Source organism: Taudactylus pleione, unplaced genomic scaffold, assembly GCF_031769625.1.
Source record: "Taudactylus pleione unplaced genomic scaffold, aTauple2 ptg000520l, whole genome shotgun sequence".
Lineage (NCBI taxonomy): Eukaryota > Metazoa > Chordata > Amphibia > Anura > Myobatrachidae > Taudactylus > Taudactylus pleione.
The window spans coordinates 4,385,436-4,398,241 of NW_028284922.1; the positions used below are offsets into that span (position 1 = coordinate 4,385,436).

Here is a 12,806-nt window from a genome sequence, read left to right on the forward strand (position 1 = left end):
CTCCCCCTACACACACACACACACACACACCACTACACCTCCGCCCCATCCCACCTCACCCCCAGGTATTTTTATTAGTATTATCCCTCCTCCCTAGATAACATGAATAAGCACACAGCCCCCACACCCCAGGAACTTACCTTTGCCTGCATTGGGTGCTGTGCTCTCCTCCCACACCGACTGCTGCAGGGGAGAAGCCAGGATAGAACAGACCAGGAGAGGGGCGGGGACTCGGCAGCACATTTGTGCAGTAGGTGTTCATGGCTGGAAGCTATAAGAGCAGGGTCTGCGAGCTGAGGGATGCTGCACCTATAGCATTACAAGAGGGTAGGAGGACGCTGACTCTGCAGGGGCTGCTAACTCATGGCTGAGTTGACATGACACATCGCCTCCTGGTGGGTAAGTGAGAGGGGCAGGAGGGGGAGGAATCAGGGAGGAAGAGAAGGAAGGACAGAGGGGGGAATCCTTCCAGAGATCAGTGAGGAGCTGCTCTGGTAAGCCGGCGCCCACCCCTGCCTTGGGATCTGTGCGGTGGCAGAACCTCAAACATGACCCCTTCCATTAGGAACAAAATGCTCTGCTCCTGGACTTTCCTCTTAATTTATGATTGCAGCCACCGGTGGTGAAACACCTGTCTCATCAATTACCTAGTTCAACACAGGTGACTGCAATCATTGATTAGGTGGGAAGTCCAGGAGCAGAGTGTTTTGTACCTAATGGAACGGGTCATGTTGGAGGGTAGGCGGTGGTAGTGGCACATGCCGCACCACCCTTGTTAACGCCCTGGCGGTGACGTGACCTATGACGTCACGCCACCACATTGCTCACTTAAAGGTCAGGCTTGGGCTGCAGCTGAGTCACCAGGAAGAGCCAAGCGCTGCCCGGGCCAGACTCGGAGCTGGGGCTAAGTTGCGGCTATGGTACCCACCGGCTGTAATAGAGGGCCTGATTCAGACCGCTCACAAGCACTATGCGCTCGCGAGCGGGTCGATGTTAGGCCACTGCGCATGTGCATGCCAGAACCGGCTCTGACGTGCGCATGCCAGAAGCTCTCTGGGGCTTGCAGCCACGAGACCCTACCACAAGGGTCTCGTCTCAATCCCGATGGTCGCGATGCTCTTGACCATCGCGACCATCATCCTGGCCGCTCGCAATAACTGTGGGTGGCCGCTCCAAGAAAAAAAAAAACGCTCTGAATCAGGGCCAGAGGGCCTGATTCAGAGCCAGATGCTATTTGTGCTCGCTCGTTCAGAAAAACAGGCTGGCTATTTAAATTGAGCGCTCGCTCTTTGCGGTCTGTTGATGCCTCTATGTCTGAGCGAGCGAACGAAATATGCACTCGCTATTTTGTAAAGACGCCCCCTGGCCGCTCGCATCCTACGTCATCTCCGCTATTTATTTGATTAATCAAGTACATCAAAAGGCGTCTGAACTGCTCGCAGTGCTTGTGGTTGCGAGACCACAAGGGTCTCGTTGCAAGCCCGATGGTCGCGATGGTCTTGACCATCGCGACCATCAACATGGCCGCTCGCTATAGCTGTGGGTGGTCACCCACAGCTATGCGAGCGGCCAGGTGGCCGTTCTGAAAAACCAGAGGGCCGGCCCTGATTCAGAGCGAGCGGTCTGTCAAAGCATCCGGTTCTGAATCAGGCCCATAGTGTGATACGTTTTAAAACATTTATTACACATAAAAAAAATTTTTTTAGGCATACATTAAAAAGATGCACATTCAGGAAGTGCAATAAAAGCTTACTGTATCTGTAAAGATAAGGGGGGTCATTCAGACCCGGTCATTAGCGCCGATGCGCTCGGACCGGGTCGATGGCCCCCCACAGAGCATGCACACGATGGCGCCGTCGTGCGCATGCTTGAGACCCGCTACGACCGACAGCGCCGGTCGTATCGGGTCTCGATCCAAAGGGGGCGAGCTGTCGATGTTGATTGACAGCTCGCCCCATTTGGAAGGCGGGCTGGGGGGGTGGCAGCCCAAACGGAGGTGTTTGGGGGCGGCCCCACTGACATCACTAGAGCCAGAAGCTCTCCGGGGCTTACGACAAGGGAGACCCTACCCTAGGGTCTCATCGTAAGCCCCGATGGTCGCGATGGTCTCTGACCATCGCGACCATCACCGGAGCGGTCGTTAGAGCTGTGGGTGTAAACCCACAGCCTAACGACCGCAACAGAGGCGGGCAGTCAGGATGCAAGCGGCTGCCCAGTTTCTGAGCGACCGCTTGCATCCTCCGACCGCCTCTGAATGAGGCCCAAGGACCCCAGGATGGCCAAAGGAGAAGTCACATCCAACAGCCTCAGGAGGATCCTCCTGATGAAGTCCAAACCAAAATAGATGGACAAAATGCGTTGAAGCTGTAATTCCTGTTGGATCTGACTTCTCCTTTGGGCATCCTGGGATCCATATCTTTACAGATAAGCTTTTATTGCACTTCCTGAATGTGCATATTTTTATTGTATGCCTAATATTTGTTTTTTTTGTGTGTAATAAATTTTTAAAAACCTATCACACTAAGGACCTCATTCAGAGGCGCTCGCAAAATGCGAGCGCTTGCTCTGAATGAGGGCGGCTGTATCTGTTTTTTAGGCCCGGCCTCCTGGCTGCTCGCTAGGCTGTGGGTGACCACCCACAGCTTTAGCGAGCGGCCAGGTTGATGGTCGCGATGGTCAAGACCATTGCGACCATCGGGGCTTGCGACGAGACCCTTGTGGTAGGGTCTCGTCTGCCGCAAGCCCCGGTGAGCTTTTGGCTCTATTAGAGCCGGAAGCTCACCACTGACATCGATAAAGAACACATTTAAGGCACATTTTTCTAATTATATATGGTACATGGGTATTTGGAATCACCTTTTGTAGTTTTACTTAATTACTAAACTAGAATGCGCTATTTCTCTCCATTTTTTCAGAGGTGGGGCTGCAGCACGGTCCAAAATTCAAATAGATGAGTCACACCTGTGTGTGTGTGTTTGTGTGTGTGTGTAACTCAGTCTCTGTCAGATATAAATTACTTATATTTTAGCTTACTTACAATAGGGACATCTCCCTTGCTCAGCTCAACTCACACAGCCCCAACGGATACTGCTGCAGCTCTCAGTGCTGCCATGCAGTCTGTCCAAATTAACTGCACACACTGCTGGCTCCCTGTTGCAGTCCCCAGCACTCTCTCAGTGGCAGTGGCAGTAACCCTGCCACTCTGCACCCCTTCAGCATCGTCACTTGGCCAGTCTTTACTCACAGACCTGCGGCACCTCACCCCGCTCTCCAGTTTTGCTCCTCTGTGTCTCCTTGGCTCAACTGCGCAGGTCCATCCGCAAAGTCCCTTTTCCCTTATTAGCATGTCTCTCCTTGCACTCCACAGCTCCACCAAGTTGTAGCCTCCAGTACATCAATGTCCATAGGCTTCCAGGGGTATCACACTGCCATTTAGTAAATGTACCCCACCTCCACATCTCAGGCCTAATTTCTTCCATATCTTACTACCTCACAGCAAGAGATCTGACTGACTGAATTGTTGATTAAATGATTGTTGACTGATTGTGGTATCCAAGCTGGCTCATTTGAGAACACTGAAAAGTGCCCTGACTGCATGACATTCTTTAGTAATATATTATATAATAAATGTTACAGGCAAGTCATTTTAGGAGAGTCCCTCTAAACAGTATGAGAAAGTGCAGTAATGCTTCTAGCACAATTCAGGGTTGCTTGACAGACTTATGCATTATGCTAAATTATTATGTAGATGTTGAAGCTCTACAAGACAGGAGCATAACTCGAGTCACCGCTCCACAACTATTTATACATACCATCAAGAGCCTGTATCATAACAAAAGGTCTGATAGTGTGCAGGAATGGGGAACCTAGTTTTAATATTATTTATCTGAATCCCTTTTTTTGGATTCTCTGAATACCACCACTTACAAAAAAATGAATTGGATTACCATGGTAAAAGACTAAATTATTACAAAATGTCATAGTAATTTGCCAACATTGTATCTAAGCTTTTTAAAAAAAATTTATTTTAAATAAAAAAGACCAAAACTCCTCCGTCCGTTCATTCTGCAGGAGACTTTGCAACATTGACGTCACAGTTCCATTTTCAGCAAATCGATTTGCAAATTTAATATTAATGGCTCAAACAGAGAAGCTCCATACAATAAAAATGTTAAGGGTAAAAAAGTTATTTATAATGTACACACAGTACATTTTCTTTTACTTTTTATAATATATATATATTTTTTATTTTTACAAAACATCATCAAAGACAGTTCTATCCCAAATGACACAACCTTTTCCAGTGTGATTCTGCAAACTCCTACACCTACCGACTGGAAAACACATTTGTAGAGACTTGAAATTTCCCGGAACATGTCATCCATCTCTATTGGTAAAGTATCATCGGAGAAGCGATCAATATTCTAACCGCAGGGATTCCATCGCACAGAATGCCCGCATCAAATCCTGTCAGAATCCCGCTGTCTGCATCCCAACCGCCGTAATCCCAAAGGTAAGTAGAAAGGGTTAGGGGGAGGGTTAGCATTAGGGTTTGTGGTTAGGCACTAAAGGGGGAGGGTTAGGTTTAGGGTGCAAAGGGGGAGGTTAGGTTTAGGCACTAGGGGGGGGAGTTAAGTTCAGGCACCGAGGAGGGAGGTTTAGGGTAGGGAGATGGAGATAGTTAGGATACCTACTGACAGGTGTCGATATCCTAACACTATTGGGATGCCGGCATCGGGATTCTGACTGCCGGGATCCCGAGCGCTGGCATACCGTACCCATCAATATCATAGTGTAGTATTGTTGTGATTATTTATATGGAAAATGCAAGATTAAACTATAGTCAGGTAGCTGACATTGAATTAGCATAATTTTAAATGACACATGACCTACTAAAAAGAAAAGAACATTGGCCCTCATTCAGAGCCGCACGTTAACAACAGTACGCTCGTTCCGAGCGATGTTTGCACATCTGCGCATGCGTACGCTTTTTAGTACGCATGCGCGAACCAGTCAGTGCGGCCGAAAATCCTTTGTACGCTATATAGCGAGTGCCGGCTATTTTGAGTGACAGAATGAGGCGTATGTGGGTGGTAACAGGGGAAGGTGCTTGAAAATGGGGAGTGGAGATCCGAACGCAGGCGTGCTTAAAGGTCAAAACGGGCGTTTTAAGGGAGTGTATATTTAAAACAGCAGCGTCATTGACCACGTCACTGGGTTATTTTATAGCCCGAACTGCACGCAAATTTGTGGTAGCAAACACCAACCACAAGAATAGCGAGCAGTTCATACGCTGGTCGATGTACTCGATTAATCTAATAAATAGCGGACATGACGTAGGATGCGTGCGGCCAGGGGGCGTTTTTAACAAATAAACGAGCGTATGTTTTGCTCGCTCGTTCAGACTTAGAGGCGTGAACAGACTGCAATGTGCGTACGGATCATTTGAATAGCCACCCCTTGTTTTTAAACGAACGACCGCAAATAGCGTACGGCTCTGAATGAGGGCCATTGTCTTCTGTATCCTCATTGTTGTAGTGTAATGGCCCATGAATGGAATTGTATTGTGAAATGAATGAGACCACCACCATCAGTGGCTGCAGATAGACCTTTCAACATCAAGCCATGAAAGGCTTTCCTTTAAAGGAGAATTGTGCTGTCCATTGATGTCCAGCTTCTAAGCCGATCATGAACCTATGCCAGTTGTAAAACACCATAGGGCTCATGTACATTAACATTATAGGCTTGATTCAGGAAAATGAAGATGAGGGGGAGGATGAAGAGGAGGAGGTGGAGGAGGCTGAGTCTGCTGATCCTTTGCCTAGGAAGATGCTCTGTTTGCGCAATATTCGCTTCACCTATGAGGAAAATTCAGCACTGGTAAATGCTATGGTACCAGTGTTCACACTGTACCCCCCTGGCCAGAAAGAAACAAATATGGGTTGGCATCATAGAAGCTGTTTATGCTGTCATCAGCTGCAGACGTGGTGTTTCTAACATTAAAAAATAATTCTACGATATCAAATGTGTGTTAAAGGGGAAAATGGTGGATGAAGTTAAGCAGTCCCGCAAGAACGGTGGTAGGCGTCACATCCCCATACACTACACATCTTATGAACAAGAGCTGATACACATAATTCCATCAGAGATCCTACCTGGAACTCAGATTGAGAATACAGAGAGACCTCCAACCCCGGCCTCTAATGGTGAGTAACATAACAATACTTACATATTTGCGCTAGCATAATTTACTTGGGTGTTAGTACTGCTCTATTACTATACGGAATCAGTATGTATGACCGCCGGCCGCATGTTTGGGCATACTGGGATGTGTTGTGCTACAGCACTAAGAGTCCATATTAATAATGTAATTTTTTTTTTATCAACATTGCGCTGTTATGTTAGAAATCACTATGTAGTCTTTATAAATGGTGTTTGTTTTTGTTTTTTTCACTGCTCTTATTAGTTTTGCAATACATGTAGTGGGGCAAATAATAATGTCTGTAATTTTTCCACAGCTGCTCCAGGGAGGAACAATTCTTCTTCAAAAAGGGCTCATCCACGTGTGGAACAACATGCTGCAGATATGTGCTAAAATAGAAATGTTGCAAACACAACAAATTAGTATGTACATTAGCATTTAATGCTGAAATAGCCCAAAAGCAAACATGCTTTAATGAGTAAGCTATCGTAAGATTTTAATACATATAACTTTTGAAATATCTCATGTGGACACAATCTGCAAACAATGCAGAAGCAATAAAACTGTTTAGCCTCCCCCCCATTAAAAATTTAACAAAAATAATCCTTTTTTGGGGGTCCTTAACATCCACATCCACCAACTCCTCATCTCCATCATCAGGAAGAAGATGATGATCACGAGATCGTCTTAGTCACAGTAGATCCTGGCATGGTTGTGGATGAAAATACAGAAGTGGTTGCAAACACTACCAGCAACTGAACCACACATCACCAGAGCCTACTCCTACACCTCAACAACCCCCTACTGTCGAGGTCCCTTGATAGTTTTAGAAGCAGATCTTCTTTATGGAGAGACAAACACAACAAATGGATTCCATAAATCATCTGTTAAAAAAAATATCTAGTGCGAACAGAGTGGCAGAGGGTACATGAATTAGAATGGCTAACAATATTGATTTAAGGCTGTTTGACCTCACTCAGGCTATTGGGTCACAGAATGAGACACCTATAAACCTTCACAGAGAGTTAGTAGACCAGAGGGGCCTAATAAAGGCTACATCAGCTTCCACTATTAGTAGTGTGACTGTGTTTACAACTTCACTAAGTCCATCACCTACTACTCCACCCCGGAACAGACTACGCATACATGGTGGTGTGCTTAAATCCCTAGCTTGAGGTAGAGTAGGTTCAGTGGGCAAAAAGTAAATGTTATACATGTTACACTATGTTTAAATTGTAATTGTTGCACATTTTGATTGCTATGCAAATTTGAATGCAGCAAGTATACTATATATATATATATATATATATATATATATATATATATATATATGATGATGATTATCCATTTAGTCGACATCGACTCTCGGACACTTTATGGATCAGTGAACGCCACGCTTCTCTTTCTCTGACCGCTTTCTTCAGGTCATTTATGGGCATGTTCGTGTCAGCCTTTATTGTGTAGAGCCAACGAGTTCTTTGGCCTTCCTCTTCTTCTGGACCCGCTGACGAATCAAAGCATTAGCGATGTTTCTAGGGAATTAGCCCGCATGACATGTCCAAAATACGAGAGTCGTTGTTTGGTGATCTTGCCTTCTAATGATACTTTTGGTTTGGCCCGCTCTAGGATTGTCTTGTTCGCATTCATTGCTGTCCATGGTATGCGCAGCATTCGCCTCCAGCACCACAATTCAAAAGCGTCAATTCTCTTGCGATCTGCCTTCTTGAGTGTCCAGGTTTCGCATGCATACATAAAGATCGGAAAAACAATTGCATTGACCAACCGTGCTTTTGTTGCGCTGCTGATATCGTTGCTCTTCCATATCTTCGTCATTCACAGCATAGCATTGCGGCCAAGTGCAATTCGTCGCTTTATTTCAGTAGATGATTCTCCACTGCGATCAATCTTAGAACCCAGAAAGAGGAAGTCTCGTACCGTTTCGACTTCCTCATTATCGATTGCAATATGGACTGCATCGTCACTTGCCGTAGTCATTATCTTTGTTTTCTTGATGTTGAGGTACAGTCCCATGCTCTCGCTTTCTTCTTTGACTCTTCTGACCAGATATTCTAGGTCTTTTCCACTTTCAGCAAGCAGAGTCATGTCATCAGCATATCGTAGATTGTTGATGTTCCTCCCTCCGATTTTTACTCCAATTGTAGACTCGTCCAAACTGCATCGTCTCATGATCATGTCGGCATAAAGATTGAATAAAGCTGGCGAGAGAATACAGCCTTGTCGAACGCCTTTTCTGATCTTGAACCAATACATGTTGCCAAAAGCTGTCCTGACTGTGGCTTCTTGACTCATGTAGAGCAAGCGCATCAGTTTCTCCAGGTGCTCCTGAATGCCCATCTGCCGTAAACATTTCCATAACTTGTAGTGATCAACGCAATCGAATGCTTTGCTGTAGTCAATGAAGCAAATTTACACGTCCTTTTGATACTCTCGTGTCTTTTCCATAATCCATCGCAGGTTTGCGATTTGATCTCTGGTCCCCCGACCACTGCGAAATCCAGCCTGCATGTCTGGGAGCTCCTTCTCTACAAAGTAGGCCATGCGTCTTTGAATAATCTTCAGCACTATTTTGCTTATGTGTGATATGAGTGCAATAGTCCGATAGTTGCCACATTCCTGTGCATCGCCCTTTTTTGGAAGCGGGACAAAGACTGATCTAGTCCAATCTTTGGGCCATGAGTTCATTCTCCATATCTGCTGGCAAAGTGCTGTTAGTGTTGAGACAGGTACTGGCTTGAGTAATTCGGCTTGTAAACCGTCGACGCCTGTGGCTTTCCTGTTTGGTAGTTGTTTTAAAGCCCAGGCAACCTCCTCCTCTAGAACATCTGGTTCATACTCACTTGGGTTTTCCTGGCTGATGGGCTGATTTGGTCGATTTCCTGCATATAATTCCATTGTGTATTCCTTCCACCTGTGCTTGATTTGGTCTTCATTCAGTAGGATTTTACCATTCCGGTCTTTGATGGTTGCTGCTTTGCGTGACATAAATGGTGCACGTGCCTGCTTCACAATGGCGAACAGTTCACGAATGTGGCCTTGCTTGTTTGACTCTTCCAATTTTGTGCACTGTTCATTACAGTAACGTTCCTTATCTTGTCTCGCTTCACTCTGAAATTCCGCATTAGCAATTTGAATGCGATACTATTGCCAGAGGCCTTGGCTGTTCGTCTCTTTCTTGAAATTTCAATCGATGCATCTGATAACCATTGCAATTTCTTTGCTGGTTCTTTGTATGGAACAAATTTTTTCGATTCATCCACTATGATTGCTTTCATTTCTTCCCACAGATCGTCTGGGTCTTTTCCAGTTGTACTCAGCAGTTCAAATCGTTTTTTCCATATTGTGCTGGAATATTGTTGGTATCAAAACGTTGCATTGTAGGTGTCCTTTTGATGGTGTTGAACCGGAGTTTCACTTTAGCGATGAGTAGCTGATGGTCAGAGCCACAATCTGCACCTGGGAGTGTTTTAACTGCTTGTATTGAGCTCTTCCATTGTTGTTGGCAGAGAAAGTAGTCGACCTGATTGCGATATTGACTGTTAGGAGATGTCCATGTGTATAAGCGGCGATTAGGCTGTTCAAACTACGTGTTCATGATCAGTAGCCGATTTTCTTGACAGAACTGAACCAGACGGTCCCCGGCCTCATTCCGTTCTCCTAATCCGAATTTGCCTGTGACCAGTGGCTCTTCTCCTTTGCCTACTTTTGCATTGAAATCTCCAGCAATAAAGATGATGCCTTTAGCAAGAATTTGATCGACTGCTTGTTGGAGGTCTGCATAAAATTGTTCAATATCCTCTTCTGTTGTATCTGAAGTAGGCGCATAAACCTGCAGCAGTGTGATGGTACGGTGTTTCTGGTAGAAACGAACGGACATGATTCTGTCGTTGATTGCATTGAACCCCTGAACGGACTTGGCGATTTTCTTTTTCATGATGACAGCTACTCCATTACGCCTGATGTTGTTGTTACTGGAGTAGTAAACTGCATAATCATCGCTATTAAAGTATCCACTGCCAATCCAATGAAGTTCGCTGACACCAAGGATATCGATATTTAAACGTTTGATCTCCCTTTTAACGATATTCAGTTTGCCCGTGTTCATGCCACGGATGTTCCATGTTCCGATGTTGTGAGCCTTAGTAAAACGCAGACGACTTCTTTTGCTTGAAGCTGTATCAGCATAACGGAGTCCTGACGGCTTTATCCGATCCACATCATAAATGCTCGAGTTACTCGAAGGTCGTCGTTGTTCTTCCCTGGTAGCATGTTGGGTGCCTTCTGGCCAAGGGGGCCCACCTTCCAGCACCATATTCGAAAGCGATTGTTTGTGATCCATAAAGTATTTTGGCAGTAATAGTGGAGTAGTTTGCCATTTTTTTCTCCACCCCTCCCCATTTATCCGGGCTTGGGACCGGCACGTAGCTGTTGACAACTACTTGGCTGGGTTATATATATATATAAATATATATATATGTCTGTTTTTTACTTTTACATCGATAGAACCTACACTGTTATTTGATATTATTCCAATGCTGGAGTATTGTTTTCTATGGAAATAAAAACATGTTAAGGTGCAGTAACTGTGACAAAGGATATTTGTGTTTTTTTTTACTTATTTTCCCAAGCATCTTTATAATATACAATAGTTATTTTAATGGGGTTTGCAATTTAGAAACTAAAAAAACCTACCAGACACTCTTTGCCCAAATATATATATATATATATATATATATATATGTATATATTTATATATATACAGGTTGAGTCTCCCATATCCAAATATTCTGAAATACGGTATATTCCGAAATACGGAATATTTTTAGCATGACTGAGATGGTGAAACTTTTGATTTTTGATGGTTCAATGTACACAAACTTTATTAAGACACACAATTATTAAAAATAAAGTATAAAATGACCTATAGGCTGTGTGCATAAGGTGTATATGAAACATAAATGAATTTCATGTATGTACACAAATTATTTTTGAGCCACAAAATTATTGAAAATATTGTATAAAATGACCTTCAGACTGTGTATATAAGGTGTATATAACACATAAATACATTCTGTGTTTAGATTTGGGCTCTATTCCTAAAACATTTCATTATGGTATGCAATTATTCCAAATTACGGAATATTCCGATATCCAAAATACCCTTAGTCCCAAGCATTTTGGATATGGGAGACTCAACCTGTGTATATATATATATATATATATATATATATATAATGCAGCATTTTCCACGGATAGAGCTCAGGACCTGATTCAGAGCCGGACGCTCTTTCAGAGCGCTCGCTCTAAATCAGGGCCCTCCTTCTCTTTTTAAGAGCGGCCTCCTGGCCGCTCGCATACCTGTGGGTGACCACCCACAACTATAGCGAGCGGCCAGAAAGATGGTCGCGATGGTGAAGACCAGCGCGACCATCGGGCTTGCGACAAGACCCTTGTGGTAGGGTCTCGTCTGCCGCAAGCCCAAGAGTACTTTTGGCTCTATCAGAGCCAAAAGCACTCCCACTGACATCACTTGTGATGTCAGTGGGGCCGGCCCCAGACGGTAGGCGTTCCCATGAGAACGCCTCCGTCTGGCTAGCCATGCCCCCGGCACGCCCACCAAAGGGGGCGTGCTGTCACTCACCATCGACAGCACGCCCCCTTTGGTGCGAGACCCATAGCGACGGCTTGCCCGTCGCTATGCGGGTCTCGCGCATGCGCGCGACGGAGCCGGCTCCCTCGTGCGCATGCGCACTTGCCCAACATCGACCCGCTTGCGAGCGCTAAGCGCTCGCGAGCGGGTCTGAATCAGGCCCTCAGTCCTCTGTGTAATGTACAGACATTTAAAGTAATCTGTTTGTAGGCATACAACTTGAACACATACACATTCTCTAACATTGTGTCAAAAATACTTACGTGAAAAATACTGCTGGATGATACTCTGATGAAACTCTTTCCCGCCCTCTGTATTGACAACGTCCTCTGATGGTAAAGGGTTCGGCTCCTCCACAACTGCTGCAATGTCCCCAAGGTCATCATGGCCTTGCCCAATTGGTCCAAGCAACGAAACCTTCTTTTCAAAACGCCAAAGGCACACTCTATTACTGACCTTGTAGCAATGTGTGCGTTGTTGTTGTATGGGTGCTGTGAAAGGCCTCGTGGTCTCAATAGAGGTTTCATGAGCCAAGTCTGACACCCATATCCTGAGTCACCTGAATGATGAAAAAGGGTGTTTAAATGCTTAAATTAAACATACTGAAATAGCATTTTTAAAATGCTAACACTTTGTTTAAATGTAAAGATAAACTCAGTACTAATTGCAATACTGGAATTTTGGGATTGCCAAAAACATGCTAACAAAAGCAAATACCATAAGTACAGCAATAGAGAGAAACACACACCTATTACAGCTTAAATGTAAGATATTTTATACAGGCAAAATAACATACCAAGTAGCCAGCCCTCAGGCATGTGTCCATCTTCAAACCTCTCCCACAGGGCTGACTGGTGCAGGATATAGAAATCATGGCAAGAACTGGGTAACCTGCAGCCACACTGAGAATCTTGAGGTTAGCATTGCAGACCATCT

At 44.9% G+C, this 12,806-nt stretch overlaps 1 pseudogene; it reads right to left on the bottom strand.

Moving 5' to 3' along the window:
* Positions 1-9,533: 9,533 nt before the first annotated feature.
* On the bottom strand, positions 9,534-10,532 carry LOC148501314 (protein CFDP2 pseudogene; annotated as a pseudogene).
* Between the last annotated feature and the right edge of the window lie 2,274 nt (positions 10,533-12,806).